The 27,494-nt window shown below is 37.2% G+C and overlaps 1 protein-coding gene across 2 annotated transcripts in view; it reads left to right on the plus strand.

Annotated features, from left to right (window-relative positions):
- LOC150096472 (ephrin type-A receptor 4-A-like) overlaps positions 1-27,494 on the plus strand; it is a 709,579-nt gene that overhangs the window by 492,107 nt on the left and 189,978 nt on the right. The window lies entirely within an intron of this gene.

A 27,494-nucleotide genomic window follows, 5' to 3' on the forward strand; every position in this document is an offset into this window, starting at 1 on the left:
TTATAATCTTCACCTCGTCTAACAACTCCTTTACATCCTCCCTCATAGAATACTTCTCACTTCCCAGATCATTAGTGCCAATGAAGTCAATTAATTCTTTCGCTTTACCATTTACATCCTGATGGTGGGACTAATATCCCTAATTTTTGCACCAAAGAAACATGATTTTGTTACACTTTCATTAAGTATCCCCTGATCATTAAATCTCCTTACATAATTTTCTCCTCGACTTCTTTTTCTCATTTGTTTGCATGGTCTCGATTCTTACTTTGGACTACCTGCTTCTTTCTCTTCTCAGCCATGCTAATCTCATGATGCTTTTGCTTTACAATTTTTACTTCTTCTTGTGAAGGATAACATTCACTTACTATATTTCTTTATGTTTATTACATTCTCCTGTATGAGGGTAGTTTGAAAGTTTCTAAGCCTTAACCATAGATGGCAACACTATCGGTAAGATTTTTTTTTCTAAGTTGGTACATCTGTCATAAGCATCCATGTGAAATTGCAAGTCATTCTATCAAGTAGTTTGTTTTATACAGCTATTTGAAGCAAAAGTGTTGAAATGGATAAAATTGAGTATCGTGCGATTATAAAATTCTTTGCAAAAGAAGGTTTAACGTCAAAAGAAATTCATTCGGAGTTCATAAAAGTTTATGGGCACTCTTCTCCTTCGTTTTCGACAATTAAAAAATTGGCTGCCTAGTTTAAATGTGGCCGTACAGCCTTGAAGATGATCCATGTGAAGGATGCCCAAAAAGTGTAACAACACCAGAAATTATTGATCAAGTACATGATATGATATTGGATGACCAGCAAGTCAGAGTGCATGAAAATGCTGAGACTATAGGTGTTTCAAAAGAACATGTAGGATATATTTTGCATGAAGAATTGCAAATGAAAAAGCTTTGTGCAAGATGGGTGCTGCACTTGCTCACAGCAGATCAAAAACGCACTTGCATGAAAATCTCTTAACAGTACTTGGAGCATTTTAACAGGAATAAAACTGATTTTATCATCAATTTATTACTATGAATGAGTCTTAAGGGAGATTATGTTGAAAAATAAAAATAATTTTGAAATTATAAATTAGTTTTTCATTGTTAGGCCGAGAACATTTCAGACCACCCTCATATTTCCACCACTGCATGTTCGACATTAATTCTGACATTTTCTATCCTATCCTATCCTATCCTATCCTCGATACTGTCCACTCTACAGGCATTTCAAACAGGAAGACCAAGATGTAGATGGGTTGATGCATTAAAAAGTGCTTTAAAAGACAGGAATATAAGATCTAATAACATTGAAATCTTGACAGATAACAGATTAATTTGGAGGAAAATTTTTGATCAGAAGTTATTAATGGTGTAACTTTTCCATGTAGTACTATCATAATTATCCTGTTATGTACTGTTATGTCTTTGTGTCCTCTTTTCTTATGTTATTTCTTTTACCTTCTATCTTATCATTCCTTAAACTCTATGCTTTATTTAACTCATGTGTATCGGAGATTTCGTTGCTGACAAATTTATTTTAAGAACGACTGCACCAGCCGGCAACTAATTTCTGATATTCAAATAGTTAACATTGATCAACATAGGGATCATGTGATGTGCAGTCATGGTTCCCTCCTCTCTTTCTTACATGAATTGATTCCCCTCCTTTACTCACACAGGTCTGAAAGTTTTTTATACGTGGTAACTGAGTCTCAGAGGAACAGAACTCAAGAACTTTGATATAAAAGAATACATTTATTAAAACACTAGTATGGGTATAGTCATTCAAGATACACTTTAAGTAAAATTATCAATGCTAAGCTACCTTCTTTCAACTAAATTGAGAGTCTGACCCCCCCCCCCCCCCGCTCTTCTTTAAATTAAGATATCCAAAATTTCAATCTTTATGCCTAAGTAATTCAATGATATTTCTCAGTCTTATGATTAAGCTCAGACTCGACTTATCTGTACAGGGTTACTTAATGCTCACTTTCTAAGCACAATTAGATATAAACTTTTTACATGGCATATCAAACTCTTTCTAACTTATATTCTAACATGGAAAACAAATTTCAATTCTACCAAGTCTCTATGCCCCACATTTTAAGTGAAGATTAGGCTAACATCTAACACTACAGCAAATAGCTTCTTCCTGACAAACAGTTCAAAAGTTAGGTTCCCTCCTCGGCACAAGCTTGGAATGGCACCGGCTTACTTGACACAGACAATTAGTCCAAACAGTCATTAAGGCACTATGGGTAAGATAATGTGTGGAGCTCCTTAAAGCCTTGGCTCCTTTTCTTTATTTTGGTTTACAATTCTAGAATATATATGAAAGGGTTGTACATTACCATCTTGTCCTTCTGTATGGGGTTTCCTTGACTTCCCTCATGCTCTCACTTCCGATATGGCTGGACTTCCGTATTCCCTAGCCACATGTTTCTACGGCCTCTGTGACTTATGCTTTCTTCAAAGGTTACCCTTCACTGGCTTTTCATTGGCGTGGCTCACCAATGGCTCCTTACTGAAATTCTGACTTCATTCCTTAGGTAGCTTTATTCAATACGGTTACAACAACAACTGGGAGATTGTTGCTGGGCACCAGCGACAAGCTTCCTCAGCCATCCAGGCTTGGACGGGAACACAGGAACAGAAAACAAGAGAGCATTTGAGTCTCGCGCCACACCTTATATCACCCTTGCGAGCGGCCTCTCTCGTTGACTACGTCATATACTTTGCCACGGCCGATTGGTCACCTTAACTCTGAACTGTTTTTAACACGGTTCCAAAACATGGATCTCTTAAGCACATTTAAAAACAACAATTTTGGTCCTGAAACACAGTTTTCCTTTGCTTATTTTACAAGGACAATATTAGTTCTAAACACAGATTTCCTTAGCTTATTTAATGTTAATAATCTCAGTCGAGCTGATGTACCTTTGAGTGAATATATATACAGTACTTCCTTAGCCCTGTTCTTGGAAGTATAAGCATGTCCTTATCCTTAGGTTTTCATTGTCTCTGTTTTGGGTCGGAAACAAAATTGGCTTACGGATAGTGAGTCAGCCCTTTTTTCCGACACAACAGTACTCTTAAGGTACATATCAGGAATTTGATGATGATTAAAAATCTCCTCAGTGTTAATACGATAATAACCTTTCCACAACTTGCATGTCTCAGTCATATCCCCCCTTTGCCTTCTATTCCCCAAACTCTGCAACATGCATGCCTCAGTCTATCCTCATAATCAACATTGTGCAGTTCTGATATTATTTTTGTTAACTGACTCTGCATCCTCTCTAAGGTTACTTCATCCCCTTTGAATCCCAGTGACCAGATCTGAGCAGAGAAATCCAGATGTGGTCTGATCAAAGCTTTATACAGCATACTTATCTCTAGTCAATATTCTCTTCAACATTGCTGCAATTCTTTGAGATGTTTTCATAACCTTCGCAATAAGTCCCCAGAACTTTAAATCTCTATCCCCAATCACTCCAAGATCCTTTGCTTCCTCCACTTCTTCCACTATAACTTCACCAAGTGAGTATGAAGCATCCCTTCTTTGGATCCCAAATTTTAAAACCTTATGTTCAATTGCCTTTAACTGACATTTCCATTCATTTTTCTACCTTTCCAGCTTATTCTAATCTTCTTAAAGAGCCAAAACATTAGCACTATTACTAGTAAACCTCTGACGTTTCACATCATCTGCAAATATCTGAACATCTCCTTTAGATCTGTGACAACTTCATTGATATAAAGATTGAACAGCCATTGTCTCAGGACTGAACCCTGTGGAATCCACTTGTAACCTAAATTCTGATACTGCTTCTCTCATATACAACTTTGTGATATCTATCAGCGACACACCTGATATCTAAACCCATGTGAATCAACTTAAAAATCAACTTGTCATATGGCATCCAGTCAAATGCCTTAGAAAAAAAAAAAAATGATGGTGTATGCCTTACCTTCATCCACTGCTTGCTATTCTATTGTAAAAGATAATCAGATTATTAAAACAAGAATGTCCTTTAAAAAAATCCATGCTGGTCTGTGTAAATATTATCCTCATCTGCCCAATTCTGTATATTAGTTCTTACCAATTTCTCCAAAATCTTAACTACAGAAGGAATACAAACAGGCCTATAGGTTGATACAATCTTTCTTCCACCACCATTATGCAATGGTATTATCTTACCCTCCTTCCACTCTCTAGTTACTTGCCCCATTACAAGACTTTCACTAACAGTTTCATAAATAGCACAGTCAATTCCATAGCATATTTCCTTAAAGCACATGGTGAAATTCCATCTAGTCCTCCTGCTTTATTGATATTTAGTGTACTCAGTATTCGGAATACATCCTTTTCTTTCACTTGTCACACATCACCACTCATTATCCTTCTGGGAATAAAGCCAGTAATACCAGGATGGAACACTTTAATAAAGTTTGAATAAAGAACACACAAAAATCCTCCTTGGGATTGTCCTTAGAATGCAGTGCCAGTGACCTCTCATATACAATACTAGTCACTTACCTAACCTGAGCTTGATATTCCTCATGCCCTCCACCTCTCTCTTTATATGCCTTCTGTAATCTCTTTTTATTTTGTAATTCCCCTTTTATTCCTTTTTTCATCCATTTCACTCCAAATTGCTTTATCTTCTTCATTTAAGGTATACACTCTGTCACTGCTATTTTTTCAACAATTTTTTCTTAAATATCTCCCATGCACTAACAACCTCTTGTTCTTCCAGTTCTTTTATCTATTGCACTGCTGCCAGCTGGTTTTTAAGTCTATGATAGTCACCTGCCTTATAATTCCATATAACTTTCTTTTGTTTTGATACCTCCCCATGCCTATTCATCCTCCACGTCAGGGCTACATGGTCACTCTCATCCAGCAGGGGGACAAATATGCTATCTCAGTTACAATCAGATCCGCTGATGCTGTGACCAAATCCAGAACTCTCGATCCTTGTATTCCCTCCACTATATGCTGCCTTAGACATTTGTCTCTCAAGAAATTAAAAAATTCAATTCTCTTATTACTGCATGCGGTCTCCTCTGCCCAGTTTATATCACTATAGCTGAAGTCCCCCATAATAATGATCACCTACTTTGCACTTGCCAAACTAATTTGCTAAAACATTTCCTGCTCATCACCATCTATATTCCCTGGTCTGTAGCAACATCCCACTAAATATCTTTTTTAAATAATGAAACCTGTGGTGCGATCATAATTAAAAGAAACGCACGTATCAACCACAGTGAAAATTATTTAATTGTAAATATTTCATCCTAAGTATCTTAGGACATCATCAGTATGTTATTCCTATTATTGTTTTAAACAGTAGTTTAAAACAATAATAGGAATAACATACAGCAAGGGTGCATGATTACAATAGAATCTCATTAAACGTGTGTAACGTGTTACAGAAAAAAAAAATTACTTATTTAACACAATTTTGTATGACAATTTCCCATACTTTAGGAATAGTAAGAACGTCGTTGCGGCTTAAGTTTGGTCTGTGTAGTAGGGCTTCAGAACTTTCTTTGTATAAACATTCATGTTTGTATAAAGATCTATGTAAAAGTGTAGACTTTTCCCAATGGATCCTATGGTTTGGATTTTCAATTCCGTGTTGAGAGAATCCAGATTTCTGCGGTTTAAAAAAGACGAATGTGGTCTTGATGTTCCGAGATGAACAGACCTACCTGTCTGTCCAAAGTCAGACAATTTGCATGAGCATGGAATTTCATAAACGCCAGGCAACATCAAAGGTGAGAGTTTGTCCTTAGGAGAAGGTAACAAGTTGTAAATTTGGTTGATAGGTTTGTAAGTAGTGGCAAAATTGTATTTCTTCATAATTTTAGAAAGACGTTTGGAGATGCCTTTGACGTAAGGTATGGGAATCCTATGGACTTCTTCCTGTCTGGTTTGATGTGTGGAGAAGTGACTGATGATTTTTTGAGTTGTTTTCGGATTATATCCATTTAGGATGGCTGTATTTTTGATTACTTCTAATTCCTGGTTTAAAGATTCTTCAGAGGAGCAGAATTTGTGTGCTCTGGAAACTAGTGATTTAATAATGCCAGATTTCTGAGATGGATGATGAGCGGAAGAATTGCGAATGTAGTGACCTGCGAATGTAAGCTTGCGAAAGACAGACTTGGCAATGGAACCATCTTCTTTTCTTTGGATGTGTAAATCCAAAAAGGAGATACCCTGTGGAGATTCTTTTTCTAACGTAAAGTTGATGCGATGATGAAGAAGGTTAATTTTATCTAGAAACAGTTGTAATTCATGTTCAGGATGATCCCAGACTGCAAATACGTCGTCGACATATCTTAACCAAATTTTTGGTTTCGGTTCAAAAGTGAATATTTTTTCTTCAAGGTGTTCTAGAAACAAGTTTGCTAGGTTTGGTGATAAAGGAGATCCCATTGCTGTTCCTTCTTCTTGCTTGTAAATTTGACCTTTCCAGGTGAAGTAACCTGATGCAATAACAAACTTGAACAATTCAACTATATCAGACGTAAATTTTTGAGTTAGTAATTCTATTGTTTCTTTATGGGGAATGTTTGTGAAGAGAGAGAGACAATGTCGAAGCTGATTAACAAGTCAGTTTTTGATAGTTGAATGTCTTTAATTTTTGTGTGAAACTCAGTAGAATTTTTGATTGAAGAGACTGAGTGGCCTATGTGAGGGCGGAGAAGGTTAGATAAGAATCTTGATAAATTGTAAGTTGGACTGCTGATACAGTCTATGACTGGTCTAAGTGGAACATTAGTTTTGTGTAGCTTAGGTAAGCCATAAATTCTAGGAGGTCTTTCATGGTATGTCTTAAGTTTTTTGATTGTTTCTTCATCTAAGGAGGAAGTTTCATTAAGTAGCTTATTTAATTTTCTGAGTTGACGTTTTGTAGGCTCATAATCCAATTTGGCATAAGTATTACGATCTCGAAGAAGTAAATTCATTTTTTAGTCATATGAGTTTGTATCGAGAACCACAGTGGTATTTCCTTTATCAGCTCTGGTAACGATTATGTTTTTATTACGTTTTGAGGAAATAATAGCTTTCAATTCTGATATGGATATTTAATTCTGAAGGTTTGGCATTGTAGATCACTTTAGCTACTTCAAATCGAAATCTGTTGGCTTCAGTACTGGAGAGATGGTTGACGTTTCTTTTATATTATGTGTGAAGTCTAAATATGGGAAACATTTTGGTGAAATTGCAAATTTATGGCCTCTTGCTAAAACATTTAATTCATCTTTTGTTAGTGGACGGTTAGATAAATTGACAATGCATTTTTCCGTTGGTAATTTGTTAATGATCTTTTTTGATTTGATTTAATAGATTAAAGTATTTAATATGTAGAGCACTATTGCTTTTATCAAAAGCTTTTTTTCCTTAATTCTTTGAGACAGTTATAATTAATTGTAGCAATTCTTGATTTAACGTATTTGACAAGTCTGTTTCTAGTTCTGTAATATTTAAATTATTTGTTGCTAATTCATGCTTAGAAACTCGTGACTGATTGAGTAGTAAGGAATCACTTGCTTTTTGATAGATTTTATGGGCACCTGGAGATTTGATGGCTTCCTTCAGTTTTGCAAAGGTTGGAATAAGATTATCGTGTCTGCACTTTTTTTAAAAAAAAAAAAACAACTCAAAAAATCATCAGTCACTTCTCCACACATCAAACCAGACAGGAAGAAGTCCATAGGATTCCCATACCTTACGTCAAAGGCATCTCCGAACGTCTTTCTAAAATTATGAAGAAATACAATTTTGCCACTACTTACAAACCTATCAACCAAATTTACAACTTGTTACCTTCTCCTAAGGACAAACTCTCACCTTTGATGTTGCCTGGCGTTTATGAAATTCCATGCTCATGCAAATTGTCTGACTTTGGACAGACGGGTAGGTCTGTTCATCTCAGAACATCAAGACCACGTTCGTCTTTTTTTTTTTTTTAAACTACAGAAATCTGGCCTCTCTCAACACGGAATTGAAAATCCAAACCATAGGATCCATTGGGAAAAGTCTAACCTTTTATATAGATCTTTATATAAACATGAACGTTTATACAAAGAAAGTTCTGAAGCCCTCCTACACAGACCAAACTTAAACCGCAACGCCGTTCTTACTATTCCTAAAGTATGGGAAATTGTCATACAAAATTGTGTTAAATAATTAATTATTTTTTTTTTCTGTAACACGTTACGCACGTTTAATGAGATTCTATTGTAATCATGCGCCCTAACTGTATCTTATTCCTATTATTGTTTTAAACTACTGTACTGATGATGGCCTAAGATACTTAGGATGAAATATTTACAATTAAATAATTTTCACTGTGGTTAATACGTGTGTTTCTTTTAATTACTGAATATCTTGTCATATAAACATCTATCTCACACCTTATTTTCAAAGACATTAGTGTTATTTCCCCTGAAATTCTCCACTTTGAGAGCACACAATTAATCTCTTATCATGAGTTACGCTCCATCACCACATTTACCTTCCCTATCCTATCTTTGATTTCTATCCTTGTTAAACATCCTCCTCAATTACACTGATACATTAATATATTACGCATATATTAAGTATATACGCGTAATTGTTTGAGTAAGAGTGGCTGTAAACGTTGTATTATTAGTGTGTGGGATTTTTCTTGCCTAAACAAAATTACAAAATCGTTATTATTAGACCTAGTAACCTGCAGAGAAGCGGCGACATTGTCATTCCATAATTTTAACTTAGATTTCAGTCGTTTCCTTGAGTGTGAGGTCTGTTATATGTATTCCTTTGATTACATAAATGATTTGTGGATGTTTAGTGCGGATGGAAGAAGGGTGTGTGCAAAGTGTGACCGGAACGAGGAACTGATGAATGCAAATATGAAATTGATGACAGAAAGTATTAGTACCGATTTTGTTGCGAGTGCATGTTTGAAAGAGAAGGATGGTGAGAAAGAGAGGTGAAAAAATGTTAAAAAATCAGGAAAAAGAAAAAGAGCGATTTGAAAACCGTAACGGATGTTAAATGGGACGAAAGTTAGGCGGAAAGAAATGAAATTGAGAGAACGAATGAAAGTAGAAATGGCGTGATGCAGAAATCGCAAGTGAAAAAAAATCGAAAGAATAAATGATAGCAAAAAAAGAACGAATGATGGCGAAAGTTGGACGCATGTTTGACCGAAAGTACTGAAACAAAGAAAGATGAATGACAGTAAAAGTGAGAAGAATGATAGTGAATGTTGGACGTATGTTGGACCAAAAGTACGGAAACAAAGAAGGATGAATGAGATAGAAAGTGAGAAGAGGAGGTTGAGAGTTAGAAAGTTAGAAAGATTTAATGATAGAGAGAATGTGTCGCGAGATTCGGAAAGTGAATTGGATTGGATGAGGCAAGAAATGAAATGGATGTGGAATGAAATTAAGAGAATTCAGGTCAAAACTATTAAAATAAATCATGATGGCATGAAAGATTTAACAAAAGATGAGCGAGTGGCATTGTATGGTGAATCCATTATTAAAGGTGTGCTAGAGGATAAAATGCACAAGGTTTGTTTTCCAGGCGGTAAAATGAGTAGAGTGATTGAGGCATTGGGTATGAGGCAGGAGCGAGCAAAAGAGTTAATTGTATTAATTAGTACAAATGATTTGAGAGAGAACAAAGAGCATGTCAGAATGAATGTCAGGAGGCTTCTTGGAAAGATAAAAGAGAATAGTGTGACAGGAAGGGTAGTTTGCATGTTGCCTGGGTATGACTGTGGTGAAATGAGGCAGAGAGCAAGGATTATGAATGATATTCTGGCTGAAATGTGTGAGGAGATGGGAGTACAGTTTGTTAATGTGTGAAATGAGTTTGAGGGACGAAGTGAGTTGTATGGGAGCAATGGACTGCATTTGAGTGGTTATGGTGTGAGTCGCTTGGAGCGACTGCTGCTGGAAGGTAGAGAAATGAATTAGATTGAGACGGGAGTGATGCGAAAGAGCAGGAGAGTAAGACAGGAGAGATAGAAGTGGTTATGAATGGGGAAGTGAGTGGTATGAGTATAGAAAATGAGAGAATGGGTGTGCAAGAGGAGCAGGGAAATGGGGAGGCTCAGGGTGGACAGGGGTACACAGCGTGGGGAAAGGTGGATGCTCCAAGAGGAGGTGAGAGCATGTGTATGCAGAAAGGAATGGGATGACCAGGGATCAAGAGGAAACAGTTGGAATTCAAAAGGGTTCTGAAATGAAGAAGCAGAAAGGGAAATGGCCCCAGTCTAGCATGGAGAGATCACATCGAGTGAGTGGTATCAGTGGAACTAGCAGTAGATCCAGAAATGAGCTGTTGTGTTTGTATACCAATGCTAGAATATAAGAAACAAGGCAGATGAAATGGTTGCACTAATTGTGTCTGTGCACTGAGAGATTGTCGGAATAAGTGAGACATGGTTAGATGAGGATGACATCCTGACAGGAATAGTGATGGAAAGGTATGATGTGTTTTGTGAGGATAGAAGGGGTAAAAAGGGAGGGGGAGTGCTATTGATGATAGAGAAAGAGTTATGTCCATATAAGGTAGAGATGCAAGAGGGGAAATAGGGCCAGTGGTTTTGGGGCAGTATGGTGTGAGAGAATCAAATACTTAGTGGGATGTTGTTATAGACCTGGTAATGTGGATGGTGGTGATAGTGAAATGTATAGTCAAATAAGCCAAGCAAATAAGAAAAGGGTGATCATTATGGGTGATTTTAATTATGGCAATATACACTGGAATGATGAGATAGCAACTGGAAGTAAAGAAAATGAGTTTCATGAGTTTTTGAGGGATAACTACCTCAGACAGTAACAGAGGGTACACGAGGATTAAAATTTTTGGATTTGGTCATCTCATCGGAGGATATAATTATAAATGAGGTATCAAATCATCCACCAATTGGTGAAAGTGACCATGAGGTGATTACCTGGGTGGTTGCCAGCAGTGCAAGAACCCCTGTGAAAAAATGGTATATGTGAAACTACAAGGGGGGGTGATTATGAAGAACTCAGGAGACAGCTTGCAGGTGTAGCACGGAATGAGGAGTTAGCTGGAAAAGAGATCAATGCAGCTTGGAGGATTTTCAAAAACTATTTAGTAGATGCAATGTTTAAATGTATACCACAGGTGAGAAGGTTAAATAAGGTAGGTGTGAGATGGATGAATAAAGAGATTAAGCATGCGATACAGAGAAAAACGGCATTGTGGAGGCAGCATAAGAGAAGTGGAAGTAACCATTTTCATGAGGTCTACAAAGACCAGGCAAGGAGGGTGACTTGGTTGGTGAGAGTGGCTAAAGAGAGGTATGAACAGCAGTTAGCTAATGAAGCCAAAAATAATCCTTGGGAGTTCTTTCGATATGTAGCCAGCAAAAGAAAGAATGATTATGGAAGGATGGCATTGATTGGAGGAAATGGTATAAAGAGAGCTGTTGCAGAATGTGTGGTGGAGATACTTAATCAGCAGTTCATAAAGATCTTTCAATCTTGCGAATGTGACTTCATTGAGAGATTATGATCAGTTGATGATGGGGAGGAGAGAATGACTGTAAGTGAGCAAGAGGTGTTTGGGGAGTTGAGTAAACTAGATATAAATAAGGCTGTGGGACTTGATAATATATCACTGTGTATTCTGAAGGAATGTGCCAGAGAGTTGACACCTGCCTTGACATTTTTTTTAATACATGTCTTGCACTTGGTCAAGTTCCTAAAGAGTGGAAGGAGGGCAAGATTGTACCACTTCATAAAGGAGGTGATCGAACTCAAGCATCAAACTATAGGCCTATCTCTGTCTCAGGTGTTGTGGTTAAGTTGTTGGAGAAGCTTGTGAGAACTAGGATCCAGAGTTGGGTTGACAACAATTGCATAATCTTTGATAGACAGCATGGATTTGCTAAAGGGAGGTCATGTTTTAGTAATCTACTTACTTATTACAATAAAGTGACTGCTTCCTTGGACAGAGGAGAAGGATACACAGTAATATAGTTGGATTTCGCAAAAGCTTTTGATAGAGTACCTCATGATAAGTTGACAGTCAAACTAGAGTAGATGGGTTTGGATATTAGATTAGTGCATTGGATTGGAGACTGGCTATCTGATAGGTATCAATAAGTTGTGTATGGGGATGCGATATCTAGGAAAAGGAAAGTCAATAGTGGAGTTCCTTAGGGGTCTGTTTTAGGGCCAATACTATTTAACTTGTATATTAATGATATTGGCGAAGAATTGGATGGAGATATTCAATTGTTTGCAGATGATGCAAAGTTGGGACGAACCATAAAGAGTAGTGAAGATGTTGTGGCCTTGCAAGAAGACTTGAATAAATTGCGTGATTGGGCAAGCAAATGGGGATGTGAGTTCAATGTTGCAAAATGTAAGGTTTTGAAATTTGGAAAACAAAGATGGGATGCAGAAATTATGCTTGGTGAGAATATATTGTTGGAAGTAGAGGAAATAAAAGATCTGGGGGTGATAGTGGATAAGGATCTAAAATTTAGGGGACACATCGCCAAAATTGTGAAGACAACACAAAGACTTCTGGGAATGATGCGGAGGACACTGACGTGTAGAAGTAGGGAGATTCTTGTTCCATTGTATAAGGCTTTGATTAGGCCACACATGGACTATTGTGCCCAGATTTGGTCACCGGGTTTTCAGAAGAAGAGATGTTGGAAAGGGTCCTAAGGCGACTGACTAAGGTAGTTTCTGACCTCTGGAATGTTGAGTATGAGGAAAGATTGAGAAGATGTAATTTGCAGAGTCTAGTGGAGAGAAGGAAGAGGGGAGATACGATAGAGACCTACAAGTTGGTAAGGGATTGTTATAAGATCAATGGTGGAGAAGTTCTACAGAGAATAGTGGGAGATCATGGGAGAACCAGAGGTCATCCCTGGAAACTGTATAAAGAGGGTGTGAGTAGGGGAGTACGAGGCAGGTTTTTTCCCTGCCGAGTTATGAATAATTGGAATGCCTTGCCTGAGAGTGTGGTGTCTGCAAGGAGTTTGAGTGTGTTTAAGACGTGGTATGATGAGATGTATGTGATTAACACGTTCATTGACAATCACGCGATATCGCGTGGTGCGAGTTCTATCCGAGCGGCCGATCACGCATTATCGCATGGACGTCGCTATCAAGTTTCTAAGCAGAATAGTATAGTGGCCACTAGAGAAGGGATCGACTTTCGTGGAGTGGGGATGGCCACCAGCCATCGTCTATTGTTTATGTTAGCCAGTGCGCACTGTGGCGGCGTTCGGACAAGGTGACGACTCAACGATTTTGTTTAGTTATTCATTGATTTAGCGTGCTTGAAGTTTGGTTTTTATTTATTTTGAGTATTGTTTTTTTTTTTTTTTTTAGTAAGTTCCCTATAAATGTTGATTTTTGATAATTATTTTTTTCTGTTTGTACGTTATTTTTAAAAATTCTATGTGGTTATAAAAGACTGATAATTAAAGTTATAATTATTATATTTAAATGTTTTTTATTTGTAAAATATATAACTTATTTGACCGAATTACATATAATGCGATATCGCGTAATAGATATTTAGAGTACATAAATCCTATTTACATAATAATAAAAGCATATAAATAATATATTTAACTTATTTTGAGCACAATAAAAACTAAATGAAAAAATATAAAACATTTGGCCACCACACGAAATTCCAATTTTCAACTTGGCAATGAATGTGTTAAAGGACCTCCCAGATAAGTCTTTGACTCCATGAGGTCTTGTCTAATAATAATAATAATATCTATTATTATTATCATTCAGGACCTCCATGAAGTCATAACACTCATTGTGGGAGTCCCATCTTAAATAACATAAAGTCTATCATACCATTCCTTAAATTCATTCGCTGTTTATGCTCCCACTTTCCTATCAGGCAAAAAAAAAAAAAAAAAAAAAAAAAAGCCACTCCTTATTCTCTTATTATTATTATTATTATTCAGGCCTCCATGGAGTCATAAGCTGTTCTCACTCTCACCACTCCATCAGGCAATGTATTCCATGGTTCAACCACCCTCCATGCAAAGAAACCACTCCTCACCCTCTTTCTCACAGTTTCCTTTCGTAACTTCCAGGGATGGCCCCTTGTCATGACTCCTTCCTGCTGTTCAACCAAGCGAGAGAACTCCCCAGTGTCAATCCTGTAACCACCTCTCAACAGTTTAAAAGTCTCAATCATATCACCCCTCTTTCTTCTATCCACAAAACTCTGCAGTCCACACTCCCTCAGCCGATCCTCATAACCAAAATTGTACAGTCCTGAACCCATCTTTGTCATCCATCTCTGTACCCTTTCCACAGTTAATTTATCCCCTTCAAATCCTGGGGACGAAATCTGAGAACAATAGTCTAAGTGTGGCCTGATCAGAGACTTATACAGCAGAATGATAACCCTTTTATCTCTGCAGGTCAGTGTCCTTCTCATAATTGCAGCAATCCTCTGTGTTACCTTCACCACCTTTGCAATATGTCCCCTAAATTTCAGGTTTCTATCAATCGTCAAACCCAGATCTCTTATCTCTCCTACTTCCTCCAGTTTAACTCCTCCCATAGAGTATGCAGCGTCCCATCGATGTGTCCCAAACCTCAAGACCTTACATTTTGCTGCATTAAAATGACACCACCATTCATTTGCCCATCTATCTAGCTTATTCAAATCCTCTTGCAGGGCTACCACATCTGCATTATTACTAATAACCCTTCCCAGCTTCGTATCATCTGCAAAGAACCGAATATCCCCCTGCAATCCACTGACAATGCCATTTATATAAAGGTTAAACAATATAGGTACCAGTACTGAGCCCTGCAGGATGCCACTTGTAACTCTCTTCCTCCTTGAAACTACCCCACCATACACAACTCTCTGATTCCTATCTGACAGCCAATCCTGAATCCAGTTGACCAACCGGACATCCAAATCCATGTGCTGGAACTTGAATATCAGCTTATCATGTCGTGCCCTGTCAAATGTCTTTGTTAAGTCTAGGAAAATGGCAGTATATGCCTTCCCTCATCTAATGATATTGTAACTTTATCATAAAAGGCTAGCATATTGCTAAAACAAGAGCACCCCCTTCACAAATCCATGTTGACTCTCACTGATAACGTTACCCTCATCTGCCCAATGCTGTATATGATCCCTCACTACTTTCTCCAAGATCTTACTAACTACTGATGACACACAAACTGGCCTATAATTAGACACTTCTAGTCTGCTACCACCCTTATGCAATGGCACTCTCTTTCATTCACTGTTCATACTCCTACTACCCTATCAGGCAAAAAAAAAAAAAAGCCACTTTTCACTCTCTTACTCACCACTTCCCTTTGGAGCTTTCAGAGATGGCCTCTCCTTGCTCTACCATAAGATAGAACTCAGTGTCAATCCTGTATCTATCCCTCATCAGTTAAATATTGTAATCATATAATCTCTTCTTCTGTTGACGAAATTCTGCAGTCCACATGTCCTCAGGCTATCATGATAGCTAACATTGTACAGTCCTGATATTATTTTTATCTGCCTTTACACTCTTAATTTATCTGCTTTAAATCGTGGAAAACAAATTTGAACATAAATTCAGTGTGGTCTGATCAGGGTTTTATACAATCGAACCACAAGTCTTCTTCTCAAAATTGTAGCAATCCTCTGAGTTGCCTTCATCACCTTTACAATATCTCCCCTAAACTTCAAGTTTCTATCAATCATCATTCCAAGGTCCTTGCCTCTTTCACTTTCTCTAGTACTTTTCCTCCAGCAGAGTATATAGCTTCCCATTAGTTGCATTACACCTAAACCTCTGTTCATTTGTTCATCTGCCCAGCTTATTCACATCTTCCTGAAGGGGTACCACATCAGCACTATTATTGATATCCCTTCCTAGGTGCAAATCATATGAAAACAACTGAATATTTTCCTAAATTCATTGACAATGTCATTGATATAAAGGTTAAACAACACTGGCCCCAATACTAAGCCCTGAGGTACTCTACTTGTAATCTTCTGCTTTCTTGATGCTCCTCTCACATACACAAATCTCAGATACCTATCGGACAGCCAATCAGTTTGCTAATTAGATATCCAGATTGCTGTAATTTAAATATCAGCTTTACCACATAATAAGCCATTCGACAAAGTACCATTATGTGGTACTTTGTCAAATGCCTTTGTAGAATCCAAAAAAATGGCAGCATATGCTTTCCCCCTCATTAACTGCCCTTAACAAGTATGTTACACTTTAATGGAATAATGACAACAAAGAAAAATAATTAAACAATAGGTTTAATTGTTTCAATGCATTCATGTTACACTTTTATGAAATAATGATAGCACAAAGAGAGATATTTAATGATAAAAGAGAAATGATTAAACCTGTTATATAATTATTTATATTTTATGCTGTCATTATTGCATTCAAGTGTAACACGACTTCTCTTGTTATGTTATTATAAAAAGGCAATTAAATTATTAAAACAAGCATGCACCTTAACAAATTTATGCTGATCCTCATAGATAATACTACCCTCATCTACCAAATGCTGTTTAATAGCCTTAAACCCATTCACAGCTTCTGCACTCATCACACTGGTCAGGCAATGCATTTCACTCACCAACCCTTCTCCATGCAAAGAACATATTCCTTTATACCCTTGGAAACTTTCATTATACAGTTTCCAGGGTCCCGTATTCTACCCCCCTACTTCCATTCTATGAAAAATTTCTTCCACATTAACCTGGTAACGATGCTTTTCCTACATCTTAAATGTCTCAATCATATCTTTTACTCTCTCCTTCTCCTCCTACTCACAAGGCTTTGCAAATTGCATACCTTCAGTCTGTCTTTTTATCCTTCATTCCAAGAATCAGTTATCACCTTGGTCAGTTTTCTCTGGACCTTTACTGATATATCCTCATCACCAAAAAGCCAGGGTACCAAATCTATGCACAGTAATCTGTGAGGCCTAAACATGAAATTTATAGATATATAGACTGGCATTGATAGCCTTAGTTACTTTCACTGTAATATCAGTAATATTTTAAAAGTAATATTAAAAAAGTAATATTATTTTAATATTCTGCCATCACTAACATTTTCCACCTCATTTCCTCAAAACTCTTATGTCTGTAGTCTCCAGTCTTTGATCAACTTTTTATATATCTTCCCAGCTCTCAGATCAGTAAGTCAAAAATGACTTAAACACTGTCTTGTATACAAGTTACTTCAGTCTTATGGCTAATTTGTCTATTATTTCATGTGAATTTATTCAGCTGGTTCCTCACTATACAGAATTTTATATGGTATTATCTATATCCATATTTAATTTGTCATCATCTGAAAATAGTGTCTAAGCAGTTAAAATATTTTAATTATTCTGTAGGTTCTCCACTCAGGACTCAGCTCATATTTTCAATATTTCAACCTGTTTTCACAATCTATTTTTTAATGCTAATTTTCATGTTACAACTATTACTCAGTTTATTATTATTATTATGATTAAGAGATACCTCTAGAGAGTCAGAGACTCATGGAGGGAGGTTACATATTGCCCAAACCAGCTATCATACCTGTTATTGAATTCATTCCCACTAAATGCACTCACCACCTCCAGTGGCAATCCATTCCAGCACTCCAGCAGCAATCCGTACAACATTCTATGAATGAAAAATCATCCCCTTGACAACACATCACTTCCAGGGATTCCTTCTCATCCTTTCTCTAACCTCCCCATAAAATGAAAAATTTCCATCTGCTGATATCCTGTATGACCCTTTTAGAAGTTTGTAAGTCTCCATATCACCCATCTTTCTTTTGTTTGCTAATGGCTGCAGTTCACAAATTCTCAATCTGTCTTCATAATATATATATTCCCACATCATGATATCACTTTAACACTCTCCTTTGCACTCTCTTTACTCTATCAGAATTGCCACAGAAACCAGTAGACCAGACATGCGCACAATAAAGGTGAGGTCTTATTCAAGGCATTGTAAAGAGACAAAATGACTTGACTTCTTAATCTCTAATCTCTACATGTGAAGATTTGTTTCAGCATTTCAATTCTTCTAACTTGCATTTGCAATCTTTATTTTATGGCCTTTGAACTTCAACTTACTATCTACTAAAACTCCAAGATCCCTAGCCTGATTAGTGCCTTATAGTATAATCCCACCAATATAATATTACATTGGGTATTTAACTGTGTTAAAGTGCATGACTATATGTTTAATAATATTGAACTGAATGCTATTTTCAAATGCTCACAATTGCAGCCTATTCAAATAATCCTGCAAGTACTGCATAGCAGCGCATTCCTGATTATCCTGGCTATATTTGCATCAGCAGAAAATAACTATGTCTCCTATCATACTGTCCCAATGTCATTAATGTGTATCAACTGAATAACAATGGGCTGACTGATCCTTGGGGTACACACCACTGGTTACCTTAAATCTTGCAGACTCTCATCCCCCATATACCACTTTTTGATATGTCACTCAGGCATCTGTTTATCTACACTGATATTTTATAAGCTAATCCCAAATTTTCCAGTTTATACAACAGTCTTCCATACTGGATTCTCTCAAAAGTATTTGCATAGTCCAAAAGTACATTGTCATGTTGTACCATCATTTTGTGTATTGGTATTTTGTATAATGTTGGAGTCTTGACAAGTAACAGACTGATTTGAAGGAAAATTGTAGATAGGAAGCTAGTAATGATGTAAATTTTTCATGTAATACTATCATATCCTGTACACCCCTTGAGGGTACATGGCAGGAATTTGATGATGATGATGAAAAGTACATTGGTGTGAACCTTGTCTAACACAATGATAACATTATTATGAAATGTGAGTAAGTTGTTCAAATATGATCTGTTAGTAAACATGCTGTTCATTGCAAAGTATAGATTCTCTGTCAGTCCATTTCTGTAATAGTCTTAACCAACTTTTCCAAAATCTTCACCCTCACTCCAGAGATATTGATAGGTCAATAGTTGGATACATCAGTATTTCCAATAGTCATCAGTGCAATAGGATTATTACATATTCTTACCACTCCTGTGGAATCTTTTCTGAGACTTAAATTACATAACCAGTTCAACTGAACACTTATAGTATCTATGCTGTTAACTCATCAGTTCTTATTGCGAAATTCTTGTCCAGTTTGTGCAACAACTCTAGTACCTCCTCCTCATACATCTGAGTTTCTTCATCCAGTGAAGAGGTAGCACTGAGCTCAATGTTGCATACGTCAGGTTGATAGGTTTAACAAAATGGGCTCTCATTAGTTGAACAATCTCTTTCATCTGTCACCTTCATTCAGTAAAATTGTTCTTTCATATTCATTCTTTCTTTTACTTGTAACATTTTGATACAATTATTTTGGGTTGTCTTTAGATTGCAGAGTCAATTTCTTTTCATACCCATACTTTGCTTTCTGTACAAGAGTCGTAACTCTTTTGGGCTGCATCTTATAATTTTCATAAATGACATCATATCCTTATGCATACAATATTCCTTCCACACAATATTTTTCTTATGAATCACTTGCTTAACCACAATTACACATTCATTTCACTACTATCCTGTTTATTCATGAAACTCTAGGGACACATTTCTGATATTGTATCATTTAAGTATTTTTTTTTTAAATGCTTTCCATGCACTGTTAATATCCTTCCCTTCCAACAACTATCACCATGGTGTTAGTTGTTCTGAATGAAACATTCATGAATTTAGCTACTTCTAAAGTCAGTACTGCATGTTCACTATAACCACCAGAATCAGAGTAGTTATGTCTAACTGAAACCCCCCCATGACATTATAATCAGATCTAACATTTGCTGACCCCATGCTACTTGAAGTTGTCTCGCAACAGTTCACTAAATTCAGTTTCAGTCTTCTCATGGATTTGACTGCCACTCCATCCATGTTCAGGTAACTAAAGTCCCTCATTTTGCACAATCATCTTTATTTAGTAATGAATTTCTTCATCACTAGCAAATGATCCACTAAGTCTGTAACAACATATCACTATGTATTTGATCTTGTTAGACTTCATCTCACATCAAATGACATCAAACTCACTGCCACATGGAAAACTGTTATTAGTATTGTAATAAGTTGTTATTATTATTACCCCAAGACCTCATGGAGTCAAAGACTCATCTGGGAGGTCCTTTTATCACACACACACACACACACACACACACACACACACACACACACACACACACACACACACACACACACACACACACACACACACACACACACATCTGATCATATTGGGTCTTAAACTCACTCAAACTCCTTGCAGACACCACACTCTCAGGCAAGGCATTCACAACTTTGCACGAAAAAAAAACTGACTCTCACTCCCCTACTCACACCCTCTTTATACAGTTTCCAGGGATGACTTCTGGTTCTCCCCTGATCTCCCACTATTCTCTGTAGAACTTCTACACCACTGATCTTATAACAACCCCTTACGAACTTGTAGGTCTCTATCATATCTCCACCAGACTCTGCAAATTACATTTTCTCAATCTTTCCTTATACTCGACATTCCAGAGATCAGAAACTACCTTAGTCAGTCTCCTTTGGACCCTTTCCAACATCTCTTCATCCTTCTGAAAACCCGGTGACCAAATCTGGGCACAATAGTCCATGTGTGGCCTAATCAAAGTATACAACGGAACAAGAATCTCCCTACTTCTACCCGTCAGTGTCCTCCGCATCATGCCCAGAAGCCTTTGTGTTGTCTTCACAATTTTGGTGATGTGTCCACTAAATTTTAGATCCTTATCCACTATCACCGACAGATCTCTTATTTCCTCTACTTCCAACAATATATTCTCACCAAGCATAAATTCTGCATCCCATCTTTGTTTTCCAAATTTTAAACCTTATATTTTGCAACATTGAACTCACATCCTCATTTCCATGCCCAATCACTCAATTTATTCAAGTCTTCTTGCAAGGCCACAACATCTTCACTACTCTTTATGGTTCGTCCCAACTTTGCATCATCTGCAAACAACTGAATATCTCCATCCAAATCTTTGCCAATATCATTAATATACAAGTTAACAAGTTAAACAGTAATGGCCCTAAAACAGACCCCTGAAGTACTCCACTAGCGACTTTCCTTTTCCTGGATATCGCACCCCATACCCAACTTATTGATACCTATCAGATAGCCAGTCTCCAATCCAATGCACTAATCGAATATCCAACCCCATCTGCTCTAGTTTGACTGTCAACTTATCATGAGGTACTCTATCAAAAGCCTTTGCAAAATCCAAGTATATTACTGTGTATCTTTCTCCTCTGTCCAAGGAAGCAGTCGCTTTATTGTAATAAGTACGTAGATTACTAAAACATGACCTCCCTTTAGCAAATCCATGCTGTCCATCAAAGATAATACCATTGTTGTCAATCCAACTCTGGATCCTAGTTCTCACAAGCTTCTCCAACAACTTAACCACAACACCTGACACAGAGATAGGCTTATAGTTTGATGCTTGAGTTCAATCACCTCCTTTATGAAGTGGCACAGTCTTGCCCTCCTTCCACTTCTTAGGAACTTGACCAAGTGCAAGACTCATATTAAAAAAATATGTCAAGGCAGGTATCAACTCCTGGCACATTCCTTCAGAATACGCAGTGATATATTATCAAGTCCCACAGCCTTATTTACATCTAGTTTACTCAACTCCCCAAACACCTCTTGCTCACTTACAGTGTCTCTCCTCCCCATCATCAACTGCTCTCGATCTCTCCATGAAGTCACATTCACAAGATTGAAAGATCTTTATGAACTGCTCATTAAGTATCTCCACCACACATTCTGCAACAGCTGTCTTTATACCATTTTCTCCAATCAAGGTCATCCTTCCATAATCATTCTTTCTTTTGCTGGCTACATATCGAAAGAACTCCCTAGGATTCTTTTTGGCTTCATTAGCTAACTGCTGTTCATACCTCTCTTTAGCTACTCTCACCAACCAAGTCACCCTCCTTGGTCTTTGTAGACCTCATGAAATTGGTTATTTCCACTTCTCTTATGCCTCCACAATGCCCTTTTTCTCTGTATCGCATGCTTAATCTCTTCATTCATCCATCTCATACCTACCTTATTTAACCTTCTCACCCGTGGTATACATTTAGACATTGCATCTACTAGTTAGTTTTTGAAAATCTCCCAAGCTGCATTGATCTCTTTTCCAGCTAACTCTTCATTCCACGCTACACCCGTAAGCTGTCTCCTGAGCTCTTCATAATCACCTCCCTTGTAGTTCCACATATACCCTTTTCTCACAGGGGTATATGTGGAACTGCTGGCAGCCACCCAGGTAATCACCTCATGGTCACTCTCACCAATTGGTGGATGATTTGACACCTCATTTATAATTACATCCTCTGATGAGATGACCAAATCCAAGACCTTTAATCCTCATGTGCCCTCTGTTACATACTGTCTGAGGTAGTTATCCCTCAAAAACTCAAGAAACTCATTTTCTTTACTTCCAGTTGCTATCTCATCATTCCAGTCTATATTTTCTTTACTTCCAGTTGCTATCTCATCATTCCAGTCTATATTACCATAATTAAAATCACCCATAATGATCACCCTTTTCTTATTTGCTTAGCTAATTTGACTATACATTTCACTATCACCACCATCCACATTACCTGGTCTGTAACAACATCCCACCAAGTATTTGATTCCATTCACCTCTGTCTCACACCATACTGCCTGAAAACCACTGGCACTATTTCCGTCTTGCATCTCTACTTTGTATGGACATAACTCTTTCTCTATCATCAATAGAACTCCCCCTCCCTTTTTCCCCCTTCTATCCTCACAAAACACATCATACCCTTCCATCTCTATTCCTGTCAGGATGTCATCCTCTTCCAACCATGTCTCACTTATTCCGACAATCTTTGGGTGAGCAGACGCAATTAGTGCAACCATTTCATCTGCCTTGTTTCTTATACTTCAAGCATTGGTATACAAAGACAACAGCTCATTTCTGGATCTACAGTTAGTTCCACTGATAAGTAAATCCATTTTTCTTCGACTCCTAGCATTCATGTACAGACATAATAAGTTACTTGCATGTTGTTTAATATACTCCTTTCTGTAGTCTCCGTGACACAGTTGGACAACTTCCATATCTTTGTTCTTTTCCAGTGAATTTCTTTTGTAGACATCCTTGCACCTGCTTGATAATCTTGAACTGGAAGAACACAAAATCATTCTCTTGTCATAATCATTTCAATGATAATTACCATGCAGACAGACATAACATTACCTGATTAACACAGTTACATGACATTGTTGCTCTTACATGCAGACTCTCAATATTCCTCCCATTGTAATCCGGTTTCCCTAGCTCTCTGTGTTTGGTTTCATGCCAATGAATAATTTCACAAGACTCCTGATAACAAACACATTCAAGTGCAGGCTGTCCCTCTTATACAAATCTATTCTTCTCTCAAACTCTTTCCACACATCCAAAAACTCATAATTCCCTCTGCATAACCTATGTATCAAATTGTTTGCCATCCTCTTCTTAATTCATTTCCTATCATATGTTATTTTATTTTGACCTTCACATGAAAGTTCACAGGACCTGTAACACAGCAGTGCCATGTGTTAGCAAGTGATTACTTGAATTTACTATGGTGGAACATGGTGGTTTTTCTTTAGGAGATCCTGTGGGTTGTATCCAAAACATGGTCTGCAAGGCCAGATTGACCATAGTTGTGATTGCAGATGTATGATTTGTGGTCTTCTAAATGGATGGTTGTTAACCTGCCTGTCTGAAGTAAGCCAGCTTCAAAATAACTCTCCTCTCTCAGTACCTATAGTATATAGAATACCCTGTATCTGCAAGTTGGCTTACTTTGGACAGACAGGCAGATCAGCAACCATCCATTTAGAAGAACACAAATCATACATCTGCAATCACAACTATGGTAATATGGCCTTGCAGACCATATAAAACCATCATGATCCACAATAGTAAATTCAAAAAAGAAAGACTGTTTTTAGAATCTGCGGCAGCACTCAGAAATCAAATGAATTTAAATAAATATTGTTGCATAAAACTTCCAAAATTTGGGAAACATTAATTATCAGAGATTCCACTTTTCATCTTAGGCCACCTACAAATGCCCATAGAGGGCACATCACCTAGATATGACTTTAGAGTCATCCACATGTTTCACTTAGTATTGTATTTGAGTGTGTTGTTACAAAATATTGGCAGCATTAAAATTAGTTTTAATCCTTTCCCAGTGTTGAAAATATTCCATGATGTCCTCATAGCACTTAAGCCTCAACATACACAAATTAGGATTAGCATCAAGCCCAACAAGAGGATTGTTATCAAGATTAATGAGGGTTTTTCTGATGTACTTTCTGAAGTGTTTTTAATTAGTGTATAATGTGGCTTTTTATCACAAATTGTGCTGCATTTTTTTCAGTTTGGATACAAGAGTCCTTCAATAGTGTTGTTGTTGTTGTTGTTGGAAATTTTTTTGTTTATATTGTGTTTTGCTACATGTTTATTCTTACTGCTTCTGCTTTTGAAAATGGCATCCATAATGAAACATATGTCAGCAACATGGAAAGCTTCGGTATGAAGATTGAACTCGGCTTGTTTTTTTGCAGTGGATGCACTGCGAAAATTATGTGCACTGTTTGGGTAAATGAAAAGAGGGAAAGCATTAATGTATGTGAAAAGTGTTTTGATAGATTAGATTGATAAGTAATGGGAGCAAGAGTGAAGACCATAGAAGAAAAGCTTAGGCAAGAGTTAGTGAAAATGAAGTGGAAAGCAACATGATATTTCTGGAAAAGGATATTAACATCTAAAGAAGAGATTGGCTAATAAGAATGAGGAGGAAGTTAGTATCACGAAGGAGCCAAAGGATAGTCATATATCACTATGGGGACTCGATCATTAGAGGTGAGATGACTAATAAAGTTACACCATTCCTGGTGTAACAATGACACGAATAACTGATATGTTGCTGAAAACAAAAGACTGGGTGTCAAAATTAGTGGTGGTGGTGATGGGCACAAATGACTTGGCTGGTGAAAAAAAATGAATATTAATATAGACTTGAGGAAGTTGTTGTGGCAGGTAAAGAATAATAGTATTGTTGGAAAAGTCATTAGTGTATTGCCTAGATATGACAATAGTAAATTGAGAAAGTGAGCAGAGATAATGAATAGGAAGATAGCTGAGTTGTGTAGAGCAAAGGGGGTTTACTTTGTAAATCTATGGAGTGAATTTGAAGGAAAGTTGAAATGGTTTAAAGTTGATTGATTGCATTTGAATAGGTTTGGTGTTGGTCATTTAGAAAGGCTATTGTTTTCTGAGAAGGTACAGAGTCAAGAGGTTAAGGTAGCAAATGATTAGTCTACTTGTGAAACAGGATAGCACTAATCAACAGACTACACAGCAGGAGGAAGATGGATAGGTTTGGCATCATAGATTATTTTGGCTATTTAATCTATGATGCCAAACCTTCAGACTTGAATATCCCACCATCAGAATTGAAAGCTCTTACCTCCTTAAAATGTAATAAGGACATAATCATCACCAGAGTTGACAAGGGAAATACCACTGTAGTTCTAAATACCATATCATATGACTGAAAAATGAATTTATTACTCCGAGATCAAAATACATATGCCAAACTTGATTATGATCCTACAAAAAGACAGCACAAGAAACTCAACAAGTTACTTTTGATGAAACCACTTCCTTAGATGAAGAAACAATAAAAAACTCAGGATATACCATGCTAGGCCTCCTAGAATATACGGTTTACCTAAGCTTCACAAGAACAACGTTCCACTCAGACCCGTCGTGGATTCTATTAGCAGCCAGACTTAAAAATTATCAAGATTTTTATCTAACCTTCTCCGTCCTCACATAGGCCACTCAGTCTCATCAATTAAAAATTCAACATTTCACACAAAAATAAAAGACATTCAACTGTTAGAAACTGACATGCTAATTAGCTTCGACATTGTCTACCTCTTTAGTAATATTCCCCACAAGGAAATAGTAGACTTGTTAAAAATTTCCATCTGATACTGTTGAATTATTCAAATTTGTTATTACATCTGGTTACTTCACTTGGAAAGAGAAAGTTTACAAGCAAGAGGAAGGAACAGCAGTGGGGTCTCCCTTATCACCAAACTTAGCCAACCTGTTTCTAGAATACCTTGAAGAAAAAATGTTCACGTTTAAACTCAAACCAAAAATTTCACTACAATATGCTGATGATGTCTTTGCTATCTGGGTCATTCCGAACAAGAACTACACCTGTTTCTAGATAAAATTAACCTTCTTCATTCTCGCATCAAATTCATGCTAGAAAAAGAATTTCCACTGGATATCTCCTTTCTGGATTTACACATCCAAAGAAAGAAGATGGTTCCATCTCCACTTCTGTCTATCGCAAGCCGACATTTTCAGGTCGCTACATTCACAATTCTTCTGCTCATTATCCATCTCAAAAATTTGGCATCATTAAATCATTAGTAACCAGAGCACACAGATTCTGCTCCTCTGAAGAATCTCTAAACAAAGAATTGGAAGTAATCAAAAATACAGCCATACTAAATGGATACAATCTTAAAACAACTCAAAAAATCATCAGTCACTTTCCCACACATCAACCTAGACAAGAACAAGCCTGTAGGATTCCCATATCTTATGTCAAAGGCATCTCCGAATGTCTTTCAAAAATTATGAAATACAAACTTGCTACTACCTACAAACCAATCAACCAGATCTATAACTTGTTACCTTCTCCTATAGACAAACTCTCACCTCTGATGCTACCTGGCATGTACGAGGTTCCATGCTCCTGTAAATTGTCTTACTGTCTTACAGATCTGTTCATAAATGCATTTCAGAACATCAATACCATATCCGTCTTATCAAACTGCAGAAATCTGACCTCGCACAACGTGGAGTTGAAAACCCAAACCATAGGATCAATTGGAAAAAGACCAAACTTCTACATAGATCTTTATATAAACATGAACGTTTATATAAAGAAAGTGCTGAAGTCCTACTTTACAGACTAAATCTAAACCGTAATGATGTTCTTGTTATTCCTAAAGTATGGGAAATTGTCATACAAAATTGTGTAATGAGAGGCAGTTACAGAGCAGACATTGGAGAGTTCTTTCACTTGGTGGAATGGTGGGAGGGAGTGATGACAAGGGGGCCATCCCTGGAAGTTACGAAAGGAGGCTGTGCGCAAGAGGGTGAGGAGTGGTTTCTTTGCTTGGAGGGTGGATGAACCTTGGAATGCATTGCCTGAGAGAGTGGTTGGAGCAGACGGTCAATGGGTTCAAGGAGTGGTATGATAAACTTTGTGTTTTCTAAAAACGAC

The sequence above is a fragment of the Typopeltis vanoorti genome, chromosome 18 (assembly GCF_054136105.1).
Source record: "Typopeltis vanoorti isolate ZY-2024b chromosome 18, IOZ_Tvanoo_1.0, whole genome shotgun sequence".
Taxonomy (NCBI): Eukaryota; Metazoa; Arthropoda; class Arachnida; order Uropygi; family Thelyphonidae; genus Typopeltis; species Typopeltis vanoorti.